Source organism: Ctenocephalides felis, unplaced genomic scaffold (genome assembly GCF_003426905.1).
Source record: "Ctenocephalides felis isolate EL2017-DRISC unplaced genomic scaffold, ASM342690v1 CF-g0.4_SCAFFOLD_01170, whole genome shotgun sequence".
Lineage (NCBI taxonomy): Eukaryota > Metazoa > Arthropoda > Insecta > Siphonaptera > Pulicidae > Ctenocephalides > Ctenocephalides felis.
Genome location: NW_020537324.1, coordinates 27,667,845 through 27,682,126, shown reverse-complemented (window position 1 = coordinate 27,682,126; position 14,282 = coordinate 27,667,845). Strand labels below are relative to the sequence as shown.

Below are 14,282 nucleotides of genomic sequence, written 5' to 3'. Positions count from 1 at the left end.
ACTAATCAATAAATCATTATTTAACAGAATTCTTAATTCTAAGTATAAAAATATTCTGATACTTATATTTGTTTGCACAACGAATGCTTTAATATTGAAACTTCTGTATATGCAGTTTTCACAATGAAGCCATTTGGTTGCTGTTCACTTCACATTGTCTTGATTTATCAGAACTGACGGATGATATTCCTTTATCATACCTATAACATTAAAATAGTTTTAAATATTCATGTAATATAATTAAATTATTTTATAAGTAAATAATTAATGGAAATTAAAACAACAAATTGAACTAATACAACAATGTATTTATGTATTTGATAGATAGATGAATATATTGTAAGTATTTAAGTCATAACCCTTGATTGAACACACAAATAATTTTTGCTCGTCCAAATGCTAACACATCAGCACGTATCTTCTCTAGGAACCCTATTGAATTAATGTTGTTCCTGACAGCAAGATAGGAACAATGCAGGCACGTGTGTAAGCATCCAGAAGCGATCATTGCTTACCCTGTGAACAAAAGCATTTAATTAGTAATAATTCAGACTACTATAATACATTATAAAAATGTAACTCACCAAGTATTTTCTTCTGAGCCGTTTCACTAAGTCTTCCTAAGTAAACTGCAACAAGTGGTTTTTATTGTAACTGATCAAACTACGTTATTAAAATGTTAGTATTGTTAATGAGTTAGTAAGACTACTGGTAAGAACATGCATAAGACTAAACAGTTACAAAAAGAACCACTTGTGCAAATTTATAAGAATTAGTGTTCCAAAACCCAAGCAGTTGATTGTCGACTGATCCTTCATGAACACTTACAGTCTGATTAGAGTCGATTGATTCAGAAGTGGATAATTGAATCTGAAATAAAAAAAACAAAAGATTAGAACACGTCTTTTAAAATGTTTGATAAAGGATACAGACTGCCTGATAGATACTTGATAAGTTATTACTGTTTGATGGATTAAAGGCGATGAGGGCTGTTGATTCAGAAGTGGATAATGGAATCTGAAATAAAAAAAAAACAAAAGATTAGAACACGTCTTTTAAAATGTTTGAGAAAGGATACATACAGCCTGATAGATACTTGATAGGAGCTTACTGTTTGATTGACTAGAGTGGTTGGGTTGAATGGGGCAGTTGATTCAGTAGTGGAGAATCAAATCTTTAAAAAATTAGAATACATCTGTTAAAATGTTTGAGAAAGGATATCTACAGCCTGATAGATACTTGATAAGAGCGTACTGTTTGATTGACCAGAGTCGGTAGGGTCAAATGGGGCAGTTGATTCAGTATTGGAGAATTTAATTTGAAATAAAAAAAAAAACAAAAGGTTAAAATACATATCTTAAAATGTTTGAGAAAGGATATATACAACCTGATAGATACTTGATAAGAGATTACTGTTTGATTAATTGGAGTCGATAAAGTCGGTTGGTTCGAATGGGGCAGTTGATTCAGTAGTGGAGAATTTAATCTGAAACAAAAAAACAAGAGATTAAAATACATCTTTTGAAATGTTTGATAAATAACACATACCTCTGAAGTGAGTAAAGTTATCTGCAGGTTAAAATTAAATATAGAAATCCCAGATTCAAACTATTTCATGGATTGATAACATTTAGTGCTCACACTTTGTCCTTAATTGATTTTTGTATCATGGCCTCCAAGAACGCCCTAAAAGTGATGAAAAAATTTAATGCATCAATATAACAACTTATGCATATCAAAATAAAAATAAATTGGCGCAATGCTATATGGCTTGCAAACGGCAGCAACTGTTTATAATTGACAATAGTTTAATAATTATATAATTAAGTAATACATTATGTTGAATGATTCAGATTATTACATTCTTGTTTAATAGTGGATTATTCTGTTAGTGTGTCAGTCAAAACTAGAACTACAAATGCTACCTACATAACTTACTACTACCCCAAACTACTATATTAGCATGCAAGTAATTATCTGAATCATGACATTACATAATATGCTAACATAGTACTTAAAAAAATGATTTTATAGCAAGAGGTTGTATCAAATAGATACGATCGCGCCCGACAATGATTTGTTTAATTTTGCTCGTTTTCATAACACACTTATTATTATTGGGTACTTCCCTGGGTTATCTCTCTTGGTCCTGGAGGTCCTCTTGCGTTGCTGCCCATCACACAAATAAACGAGTTGACAACCGCGTGGACCAATCAAGTCGCCGGCGGAGCCACTTGACACGGCTCAAAAATGACATCGTGCGCAAAAAAATTCGAATTGGTCCGATTAGACTATTATCAATAATATTAAAATTAATTTTAGTTATACTGTTCAATTTTTAATTAAAACTAAAAATATATAAAAGTAAAAATAAACAAATAGATAAATGAATAAAAAATAATTTATATGAAAAATCGCAAAATTGAAAAGAATAAACTAAACTAGTTCGTATTGGTATTTTGCCTTGAGGCTGCTGGAACTTCCCATACCGTAACAAAATGTTCGAGAAATACTGAATGTTTTCAAATAGATTATTATAAATATTGTAATAATTGTCTAATATTTATAAGAATTATATAAACTGAATTGCAAAGTTGAAATTGTTTGTTTAAAGTATATTAGAACTATAGTCAGAATAAAAAATGAAATCTGAATTATTTTCGACATACAAAAAAAAATTTTTGGAAAAAAAAAATTTGAAACAAAATTTTTTTTTTCCAAAATCAATTATTTTGTTAAGACAAGCAGAAAGTTTTTTGAATAATTTTAGAAACAACCTAATGGTTCATGACGTGCCTTAAGGCAAATTGCTAGAACTTTCCATAACGTAATAAAATATCCAAGTAATATTAAACGTTTTCAAATAGATTATTCTAAATAATGTCACTTTCATTATTCGTATTTTATAAAAGACTCGAAATTTTGAAATCAAAAATAAAATCGAAAACTTCGGTCTCTCAAAAAGTACAAAGAAGAAAATAAGAAGAAACCATCCACAAACGAAACACATACACATCAAATTTTTCTATGTTTTGCCAAAACTTTCAAAAACTTTTAAAACGTGATGATATGCAAAAATTTTCATTTTTGATTTTTGGACGATTACAATAATCGTAGATGAACTACAGAAAGTTCATAAATTATCAAATGGGTAAGTAAAAAAACGAAAAATAAACAACAAGTAAAAAATATCAATTGTATGCATAAATAAATAAATGATTAAAACTCGTGAATGAGTAAGTGAATAATAAAAAAATTGAACTATTTGTAAGCGGTATTTTAAGACACGTTACATGATCTTTGCAATATAGTGTAAATAATCGACTTAATAAATTAATTTATGAGTGATTTATTAGTATTCCAAGTGGATTTATTACACGTTATTGTAATAATAGAAAGTTAAATATATAAAACAAAATTAAATAAAATGAAAAAAATATGAATAAATTTTTAATGACAATATCAAAATATTAAGATGAATAAATAAGCAAATTATTAAATAAATTGCATACCTTGATGTCTCTACGCGTATTCCGTTTAATAAATAGCCTTTTCCAGAAAAGTCTTTTTGATCCCTCAGCAGACATCGTCTCTTATGGGTTGCCATCCTTAATTGTGGTTCATCAGTAACCTGTATCAAGAAAAAGTATCAATACAGAGCCTACATAATAAATCTTGTACAAATATTTTGAATATTTAATTATTTTGAGGTATGATAATTATGTGATTAGTTTTACATATTTTATTTGAACTGTAAGCATTAGCAGTTAACAATTGAAGCTTAGAGTATGTTTCTAGAAAGACTACGTATTGATCTTGTCCTTGTAGTATTTTACAAGTGTATATTAAAAAGCATATATGGATTACTCTTTGTCTATGTATGTATGTCTATCTGAAATTAAATACTGCACGTATCTTTGACTAATTATTACGGTAATTCTTGTTATGACAAATAAAATTATTTCAGTGTTTATATGACTTAGCCTCAATGCATATTGCCTAGGAAACTTTAAATTGTAGCAGCCGTCAACAATAATATGTAACATTATTTTAATACTATGTCTTAAGTAAAAAATCAGAATCAGCGCAGAATTTTCTTGTCATGAAGGGGATTATATGAAAATACAGAGGCTTTTATAATTGAAAGAGCCAACTGCTGTAGAAATGTTAAAATGTATGGATGATAATTATAATACCTAAATCTTTTTTAATATGTTGAATACATTTCATTGTGATTGTGATATTCAATTGTAAAAAGTACTTTGGTTTGGAAATCATTAAATTAAAATTAATGCATCAGCTTCATTTACTTACAAAATATTTCATATAAGAAGCATTGATTGTATTAGCATTACAGAATCTTTCTAAAGAATTACTTCTAAAAAATTTTTGAGAATAATTGAAATCCTTCAACAATTTCAAAATAGAATCACATTATTATGCTCGAACCTGATTTGTCATAATTATTTTTGTTCATCACAAGCCAGGATCGCAATATAGGCAAACATAGAAAAAAAATATACGCCATTAAAACAACTCCCTAATGAAATTGAAAGACGAGCATCTGCATCAAAGCAATATCAATGGTCCTTTTCTCAATAATTTCTTATACTGCATGAAAACACTCGATATTCATCTATAATCGTATAAGATTTAACGCGCCATTTTTCTTCTCAAAGTGTGAAAAACCAAACTAACCTCAATCAAAATCTGTCATTATGTAGCGATGGGTATTTGTAGCACATATACTCTTCTTTTATCTATGCACATCGGCCGTACAACCTTTTACTTTGACAGGGTACAATAGCAAAATAAAACGACTAACACGTGGCAAATGCACTTACGTACTACTTGAGTGTCCACTGACTTCCTATTACTGGAGTGTCCACTGCCTTCCTATTACTGGAGTGTCTACTGGCTTCCCAAGATCTTCCCGCGATGGCTGAGATTAAAATGGATTGTCCAATGACGCTCTGCGACCAAGGGTTCGTTCCATCCGAGCCAATCTGACAGTCCGAAACTGTTTCAAACTAGACCAAACTCTTTCTGATTTTTTCATGGCAGTTGGCAATGGTTTAGTTTGGATACATCCAACGCGTTCGAACTCGGAGATCACTCGATAATAATAATAATTATTAAAATAATATATTATTTTAATACATAAATATAAGTTTAATATATATATATATATATATATATATATATATATAAACATATTCTAATCAAATATAACTTAATTATATCAATGAATTTGCTTTTTAATATTTTCTAGTTATATATCGTTATGTCGCTTTAATCTAATATTCTACAATGTTTGGACTCTTGTAAATTCATTAAATTTTTAATGTTTTATTTGAGATTAAATAACATTATATTTTAATCGTATTGAATTGCGGAGTTTTTGTTTGTGACGGGTACAAACACAAAATGATAGTTTTAAACTCATCGGACTTGATGGAACGGATTACTGACAATTCGCAACAGTTTGGAATCCGAAATTTTGGATGGAACAGAAAAAAGTGTTCTGCGCATGCGCGGACGGTTTCGGACTGTCAGATTGGCTCGGATGGAACGAACCCCAAGAAACCTTGCGCTTGCTTGAAGTGTCATCCGGTCTCCTGTCACCTGTCATCAGGGTATACAACACATGAAATGTAGCAAACTCGGACTGCGCTGATGGAACTGACAATCCACAACAGTTTGGAGTCCGAATTTTTATGGCTCGTTTCCACTGCACGAACGCGCACGGCGAAATTAACAAGTTCCAAAATATCTAAATTATAAAACTCGCTGAAAATATATTAACATATTAAGTTACAGAATTGTATAATACAAAAAAAAATTGGGAAAAAAAATTGTTGGAGAAACATTTTGGGGAACAAATTTGTTGGTTTTTCTAACAAAGTTTTTACCGTTTTATTTGTGCAGAATTTTCAAATACTATACACTTTGTTTTATTTTGGGGAAATTTTTTTTGAGAAAAATATATATCCATGCCTTTTTGTCATGAAAGGTTGATGGGAAAAATGTGTATGTTTTAGATGAATTCGATTTGAGTGTAAAACCATGAATATCCACGACTTTTTGATATGTAATATGTAATTTAGAAAAAATTTGGGAAAAAAAATTGAGGAAAAAAATTTTTTGGAAAAAATATTTGGGGAAAAAAAATTGTTTAACAAAAGTTTTGAGGAAAAAAATTGTTGGAAAACAAATCTGGGGAAAAAAATTGCGGAAAAAAATTTTGGGGAAAAAAATTTTGGAAAAACAATTTTGGTGCAAAAATTTTTTTTGAAAAAAAAATCGGGGTAGAAATTTTTTGGAAAAAAATTTTGGGTGAAAAAATTTTGTGAAAAAAAATTTGGGAAAAAAAATATATATCACATATCCAAATACTATATTTAGTAGATTATACACTTTGTTTTTTACCGCATATATTCAAATCTACAGTTTTTTATATAAAAATTTATCTATCACATATCCAAAGACTATATATTTAGTAGATTATACACTTTGCTTTTTACCGTATATATTCAAATCTATTTTGGAAATAAATTTGGGGAAAAAATTTTTTGGAAGAAAATTTTGAGAAAAAAATTTTGGGGGAAACAAATGGGTAAAAATTATTGGAAAAAGCTTTAAAAGAAATTCAACAAAACTTGTAAAATGAAATATTAAAAAATGTTCAAAAACTTGAAAATTAAAAGATTCAACACTGTTAAAAAGCTCACTGTTATCCTTTACAAATTTAATTGAAAATATTTAAATATAGCAATGAGCCAAAAATCGAAAATAAAAACGGTCCAGCCGTTACGGAGATGAATAGCGAAGAGTGCAGAAAATAGAAATCGAGTTTTTGAGAGAGCGGAGCATCCGATTTGAATGATCTATAAAACATTCAATTTGTAATGATTGAGAGAAGTGGTTATTAGTTTTTGGCAAAGGCAGGTCCAGTCAATTCGAAGATACAGAGCTGAATGTACAAAAAGCATCCGATTCAAGTGATTCAAAAAACTTTCTGCTTGTGTTGACGAAACAATTGCTTTTGGAAAAAAATTGTATCATTTTTTTTATCAAAAATAATTCAGATTTCAATTTTAATTCTGGCTAATGTTTTAAAGCTCACTTAAATAAATAATTTTCACTCTGTTATTCAGTTTATACAATTCTTATAAATATTAGACAATGTCACAGTATTTATAATAATCTATTTGAAAACATTTAATATTTCTCGAACATTTCGTTACGGTACGGGAAGTTCCAGCAATTTGCCTTGAGGCACGATGCCATACACCACTAGTTAGATCTTGAATCAAATAATAAACTTGTGAACAAAATTATGTTTAGTCTAATCCCTAGGCAATATTAGAATACCCCGTGGTCTAATCATTCAAGTCAACTCTTCACAACTTTGATTGCATGTCCTGATGAAAATTGTTTTTAGTAATAAAAGAATAAATTTCTATAATTTAACTATGCAGCAATATAATTAAATAAATTAAATATATAAAATTACAATGAAAGACTTTTAAAAGCCGCATTCAATTGATAACTCGGAGTCATATTGAGTATTTTAAATATTTTGATCAAAACCAACAATCGTTTTATCAATAATAAGGATGTAGATGTAGACAATATCGCTACAGGAAAACCACATAATTCTTGAAACTAGAAATGTATTTAAAAAAAATCTTAGAATAAGAAACAAGAGGTGTTATAAAAAAGATTTTTGAAACAAACTTTTCCTTTATAAAATAGAAAAAAAAATCCTTGGCACATGAAATGTATTTGCTGTTGAAATGCTTTCTAAAAAACAGACACTTTAGAATTAGAATTCTATCTCAAATACCATCAATTCAGGAGTTGCCTAAGGAGGAATGCTAGGGCGCCTTCAACGAATAAATAATTAATACATACAAAACGCAAAAGTATTGGTCAACTTATAATTTAGTAACAAACATTTGATATATACGAATCAGCTCATAGTTTTATTTATAGAATAAAAGTATTTCTGATTGACTATTTATGGAACTGTAATAATAAAATTACTTTCAATGTCTTTGATACGTACGAGAAGTACAAACTTTTTTCTTTTATATTGATTTAAAACATGTATAGAATGCACTTGTAATTAAATAAGAACATAGTCTTTTACACATATGCCTGCCACATTAGTTTAATATCTTTTATTCACATAATAGTTGTTGAATAAACAAAAATAAATTGTATTTGTATGTATTGAAAAAGCAACTAATTAATAAAGTTTACCTTATTAAAAAATTAATTTGACTCAAATATAATAATATGAACAATATTTTCAGCAGATATATGTATGCAAAATAATAATAATGAACAAGCCAGAAAGTATTTCACTAAAATATATACAGCTTTATAAATGATATCCGATAACGGACAAGTTCTCAAATAATTTCTCTGGTTTCAATATATAATTTTATATCGACAGCAATATGAACATTATGAAAAACAAACATAAAATATATTATTAATAAGAAATATTATTATTACAAGTATAAAAAGTAGCATTTAATACAAACTCGGTCAGAAATTGTAAACTCTCGTCAGAAAATAAATTATAAGTAATATCTTTTTATTTATTAACTTCCCGAAGTAAAAGTTTATGTTTTCATAAAAAAAATCCGAATCGCTAATTTTATGTTTTCTCGACGTTTCAAGCCATTCTGAATCGAATGAGACCAAATTTGGAAAAAGTATGTGTGTGTGTGCGTGTGTGTGAACAGATTTTTTGCCGTAAATCGACGTTTTCTCAAAAATGGTTGGACCGATTTCAAAAATTTAAAATCCATTCGATGTATCTCGATGAGGACTAGCGTTTATCAATTTTGCGCGACAATCAGCCAAGCCGTTTCTTGATAAATAGCAGAAAAATGAAATTTTTTTCGTCCACGTTTTAGCCCGCAGTTCTGAATCGATCTTGAAAATTCAAAACCGTTCGAAGGATATTGATTGGGAATCGTGCTGATGAGTTGTTGGTAGTGATCGGCCGGGCCGTTTTCTTGTTATAAAGTTAAAAAAAAAAATTCGACGATTTTTATTATTATTTTTTTGACGGTAGATACCATAGTCTTCTAGATTATTCTAAAATATTACGGCTCCACGACAATTGGTCTAACTTTGAAAATTCGTCAAAGTTTGCAAAAATTGGTATCGTTTTTTTGGTTAAAAAAAAAATTCGACGATTTTTATTATTATTTTTTTGACGGTAGATACCATAGTCTTCTAGATCATTCTAAAATATTACGGCTCCACGACAATTGGTCTAACTTTGAAAATTCGTCAAAGTTTGCAAAAATTGGTATCGTTTTTTTGGCATTTGACAAAATTAAACCTTTGACCGACGTTTTCTCAAAAACGCCTGACCCGATTTCATAAATTTAAAAGCCATTTGATGTATCTCAATGAGGACTATAATTTGTCAGTTTTGTGAGACGATCTGCCAAACTGAATCTGAAAAAAAAAGTGTTAAACTTTTCATCCACATTTAAGCTCAAACTACCGAATCGATTTTAAAAAATTAAAAACTGTTCGAAAGATATTAGTTGAGAATGATACTGATCAGTTTTAGGTGAAAATCTACCGAGCCGTTTTCTTTTAATAAACTGTTGAAAAAAAAAATTCATACGGATTTTCATGAAACTTTTTTTGGTGATATATATCATGATCTTATAAAACTTACTAAAATATCACGGCCTTATGACAAGTAGTTTAATTTTAAAAATTAATCAAAGTTTGAAAAAATGAGTAGTTTTTTGACGTTTGTTAAAATCAAAATTAGACGATTTACTTGGTATAACGATAGAGTACTTGAACTTAATGAACATACTAAACCATTAAAGTCCAACGAAAACTGGTTCAATTATAAAAACTATTGATTTGTAAAAATTTGCTTTCAGAAAATACTCCGAGTTAACGTGTTTTCAATGATGTGTAATAAATCCACTCGGAATATTTATAATCACTCATAAATTAAATTATGTTTTATTGATTAAGTCGATTATTTACATATATCGGGAAGTTCATGTAACTTGCCTCAAGGCTAAATACCAAACCAACTAGTTTCTATTTAAATTATAGTTACACTGAAGATGAAAAACAATATTGTATCGAACAACAAAGATTTTCATAATTATTTAATTTTTGTTTGAATTCAAAATTAAGAAAAACTTATATATATATATATATATATATATATATATATAACAAAGTCTAATAATCGGGCATAACATCAATAAAAAACATGAATTTCTTTCAAAAATTTATTTTAAATCCATACGTTTCGGCTATAATCCTAGCCTTCATTCAGTGGAAACTAAAAATAAAATTAAAAACTAAAACAATTGAATTGGAGTGAAAAGAAAAAATAAAATAGTAAATAGTACTTACAATTAGTTGATCTTAGTGTTAAATTGGAAAATTTTAATAATCCATGGTATTAGGATATGGTAATGCACTACACTATGTATTATAAACATTAACTTGAAATTACACAATATTTTCACAAAATACTGATTTGAAAAAATCACAAATGGATAGTGTGTTATTCGTAGACTGGTTGAAGATGTAATGGAGAAAGACGTTTTTTAAAATATTTTTACCAAGATTCTGCTCATGTGTGGAACGAATTGTAAATCCTTTGCGCGAACGCTTTTATTGTTTTGTAAGAAATTTGGAAATGTTATCTAAATAGAAGAGATTTGTGTCGCCAGTCCAATTTTTATACTATTTTATTTTTTCTTTTCACTCCAATTCAATTGTTTTAGTTTTTAATTTTATTTTTAGTTTCCACTGAATGAAGGCTAGGATTATAGCCGAAACGTATGGATTTAAAATAAATTTTTGAAAGAAATTCATGTTTTTTATTGATGTTATGCCCGATTATTAGACTTTGTTAATACATATGCCAACATCAAATTCAGAATCATACAATATATATATATATATATATATATACGTATATATATATATATATATATATATATATAAGCTAAATTTAAAACAGTATGGGTGCATTAGATTGTAGTACGTATATATATATATATATATATATATACAGTGGCGGCGCTAGACCATTCGTGGGCGTCGGCGAAATTCGTTTGCGAGGCCCCCCTTTTTTGCCAGTTGCAAGTTGACTAGTGGTACATGGCATCGTGCCTAAAGGCAAATTGCTGAAACTTTTCGCGCCGTAATTTAAATTTTTGAAAAGCTTTTAAAAAAATTGAAAAGTGAAAGAAATTGACTTTTTTTAATTTGAAATATTTTGTTGAAAATTTCGAACTTTTTTTCAAAGCAATCACGTTGCGTTAGCTGCTTAGAGACGAAATATCGAAGCGCGTAAACGGCGCGTTGCAGTCTAACTTAACTCACGATTAATTAAAATCTTTATAAAATATCTGATCATTTGATGTGCATATGCCAAATGGCTTTTGTTGTGCTTTTTTACTGCATTTCCAAAACCGCTAGACCTGCCTTCCTAAAAATGTAATCAGTTTGGCACTTTTTGCCCCGTATATTCGAAACGGCTTATCCTGCCTTTGCCAAAAACTAATCAGCACGTCTTCTTACCTTCAATACATGACAAATGTTTTCTGAATTTTTCAAATTGGTTGATCCATGTTCGCAAAATCGTCGACGAAAATTTGCCAAAATGTTCAGAAATCTTTGAAGATTTGCGATTACTATAACTGTATATGAGATTTATTTTTAATCAGATAAATACACCAATTAAAATAGACAAAAATTACACAAGTTAAAATAAACAAACTCTTCGGCAAAAATGGTTTGTTCTCCAGCTATTAAAAAAGCACTAAAATTAAATAATTATCGCAAAAAAATTTTTCTTTGCCCAACCATTTGATTAGTAAATTTTATGTTTTTTCGATCATTATGAATAAAAAATGGTTGGAAATCACCGACTTAATAATAATAGACAAAATTTTGCAATCTGCAAGTGATTAATTAGATTTAAAAAATCTATGTTTATACTAATTTGAGTGCACAAATCCGCACATCACATAGTAGGTACACATGGTCTGAAAGCTCGTCCCATTATTTTAAAATTTAATGAGTTTTTATAATTAATCATTTATCGTAGTTCCATAAAATTTATGTTAGATGATACTAACAAGTTTTTGAAAAAAGATTTTTACAATAAATTACGAAGAAACTGTGCGCCCGATCTTGACGAAAAACAATTCAGGGCGATCGCCAACTGAAAACTTTCGATCAGTTTTTGAATTTTTAAAATTGGTTCAAAAATGCCAAAATGTCGTTTTTTTAAGACGCTTTAATTTTTTGTCGACGACATCAGAGCCGATCAACCGATTTAAAGGATTTAAAAAACATTCGATTTGTGTTGGTAAATTGTCAAAGCCAAGTTTAGCGGTTTTGGAGATACAAAAAAAGTTTAAAAGGTTATCAATTTTATTTGAAAGAACTGATCATCCCAATAGAATGTTTAAAAAAATATATTGTTTGTGTTGACGGTGTGAAACAATAATTAGTTTCAAATTAACAGTTTTTGCTATTATCTCATTGTTATTTCTCACTGATAAATTTTTATTGAACATTGATTACTTTTATTCCTCGAATATTTAATTACTGTTTCGATGATTTACATAGTGCTCACATAAGAAATACACAAATATAAACAACCAGAGAATTAGCTTGCGCGAATAAGTTGTTTAGATTTAATAATCTATAGTGTTGACAGACGATATTAGATAATGTCCATAAAAGATAAAAGAGTAAAATGATAGTGCCTGTAAACCACTAATCACCTTTTTTACTCGCACATCCGTATGAAAATTAACTAAATTTTAAATAATTAAAATATTTCCGGGGCCTCTTGCGAGGCCCCCCCAGGCGCGAGGCCGTCGGCGGCCGCCGACACCGCCGACGCCTCGCGCCGCTACTGTATATATATATATATATATATATATATATATATATTTGAATACTACATTTATATTTGAATTCATATTATCAAGGAAATTTAAAAAAAAAAACAATATACATTACATCATCGCGTTTCTCAACTTTTTGTTTTATGGAGTTAATTGATGTGTGCACTGAGCGGCTCATATATATATATATATATATATATATATATATATATATATATATATATATATATATATATAAGAATTTAGAACAGTATGATGGGTGCATTAGATGTAGTACAATAATTGCCTGTTTGTAATATCATTAGTATTGTATAAAACATGTTCTGCACTTACATTGTTAAAAATCCTTGGCAGCAGCAGCTAGCAGAACACAAAACTAATACATGAATCACCTCTGGAGCATTTGTATGAAATCTCAAGTACTTGACACAAAATCACTAATAAAAAACTTCTTCACTTTGTCTTTTACATTTTTTACGTTGTCATGTTGCAATTGTCCAAGTAAAGTCTTTACAAAACACACAAGTCACGACTTACATTAGAGATTTTTGTGAACAAAAACTTTGTTTGTTTGTAATTATCAAATTGTATAAAGAACAATAATTTTAAACTGGTTTGCTGAATGATGAGCTAGTATAATTCTTTTTTTCATCAAATTCATATTATGGCTGAAAAACTTTAATATATATATATATATATATATATATATATATATATATATATATATATGTTGATTTTCAGCCAATCGTCAGCCAATAAAAGAGAACAAATAATAAAATATTTATTTATACGAACAACGTCAAATAAAAAAATCTAAATCATATATATAAATATACATACATATATACATATATATATATATATATATATATATATATATATATACACCTAAGTTTGTTTTTACACAGTCTTTTTGTACACGGTTTTGATATCACACGGTTTGAAAATTGAATATTTTTAATTTTTTACACTTAATTTTATTTCATTTAGCACGATTTGAAATTTTATGTACTTCAATTTTTTTGTCAAATTTAATTTTTGCGAAGTATATACATATCACAAAAAAGTATTTATGAAAGAAAAAAGTCTGAAACCATCGATAGTATCGATAGTATGCGAACACTAGCTTAAAAATTTAAGTGAATTCCCCTTTAGCGCGTACAAACAATTTTTACTGGTCAAAGCAAATGTGAATAGCACTAATTTAGGGAAATACCCTAAAAATTCTTGTTTTTCACTAATTTTAATAGGTTTTAGAGATTAGGAACAAATCACCCATTTTTGTATAAGATCAATGTCTTTTTTACACGTTTTTTTTTTACACGGCTTCTTCTGGAACCA

At 28.5% G+C, this 14,282-nt stretch overlaps 1 long non-coding RNA gene across 1 annotated transcript; it reads right to left on the bottom strand.

Annotated features, from left to right (window-relative positions):
• Positions 1–2,171: 2,171 nt before the first annotated feature.
• Positions 2,172–4,971, bottom strand: LOC113368458. Its single transcript, XR_003366402.1, has 3 exons — positions 4,845–4,971; positions 3,513–3,631; positions 2,172–2,291 (listed from the first exon to the last, which is right to left on the bottom strand). It is a non-coding gene; the product is annotated as an uncharacterized LOC113368458 (long non-coding RNA).
• Between the last annotated feature and the right edge of the window lie 9,311 nt (positions 4,972–14,282).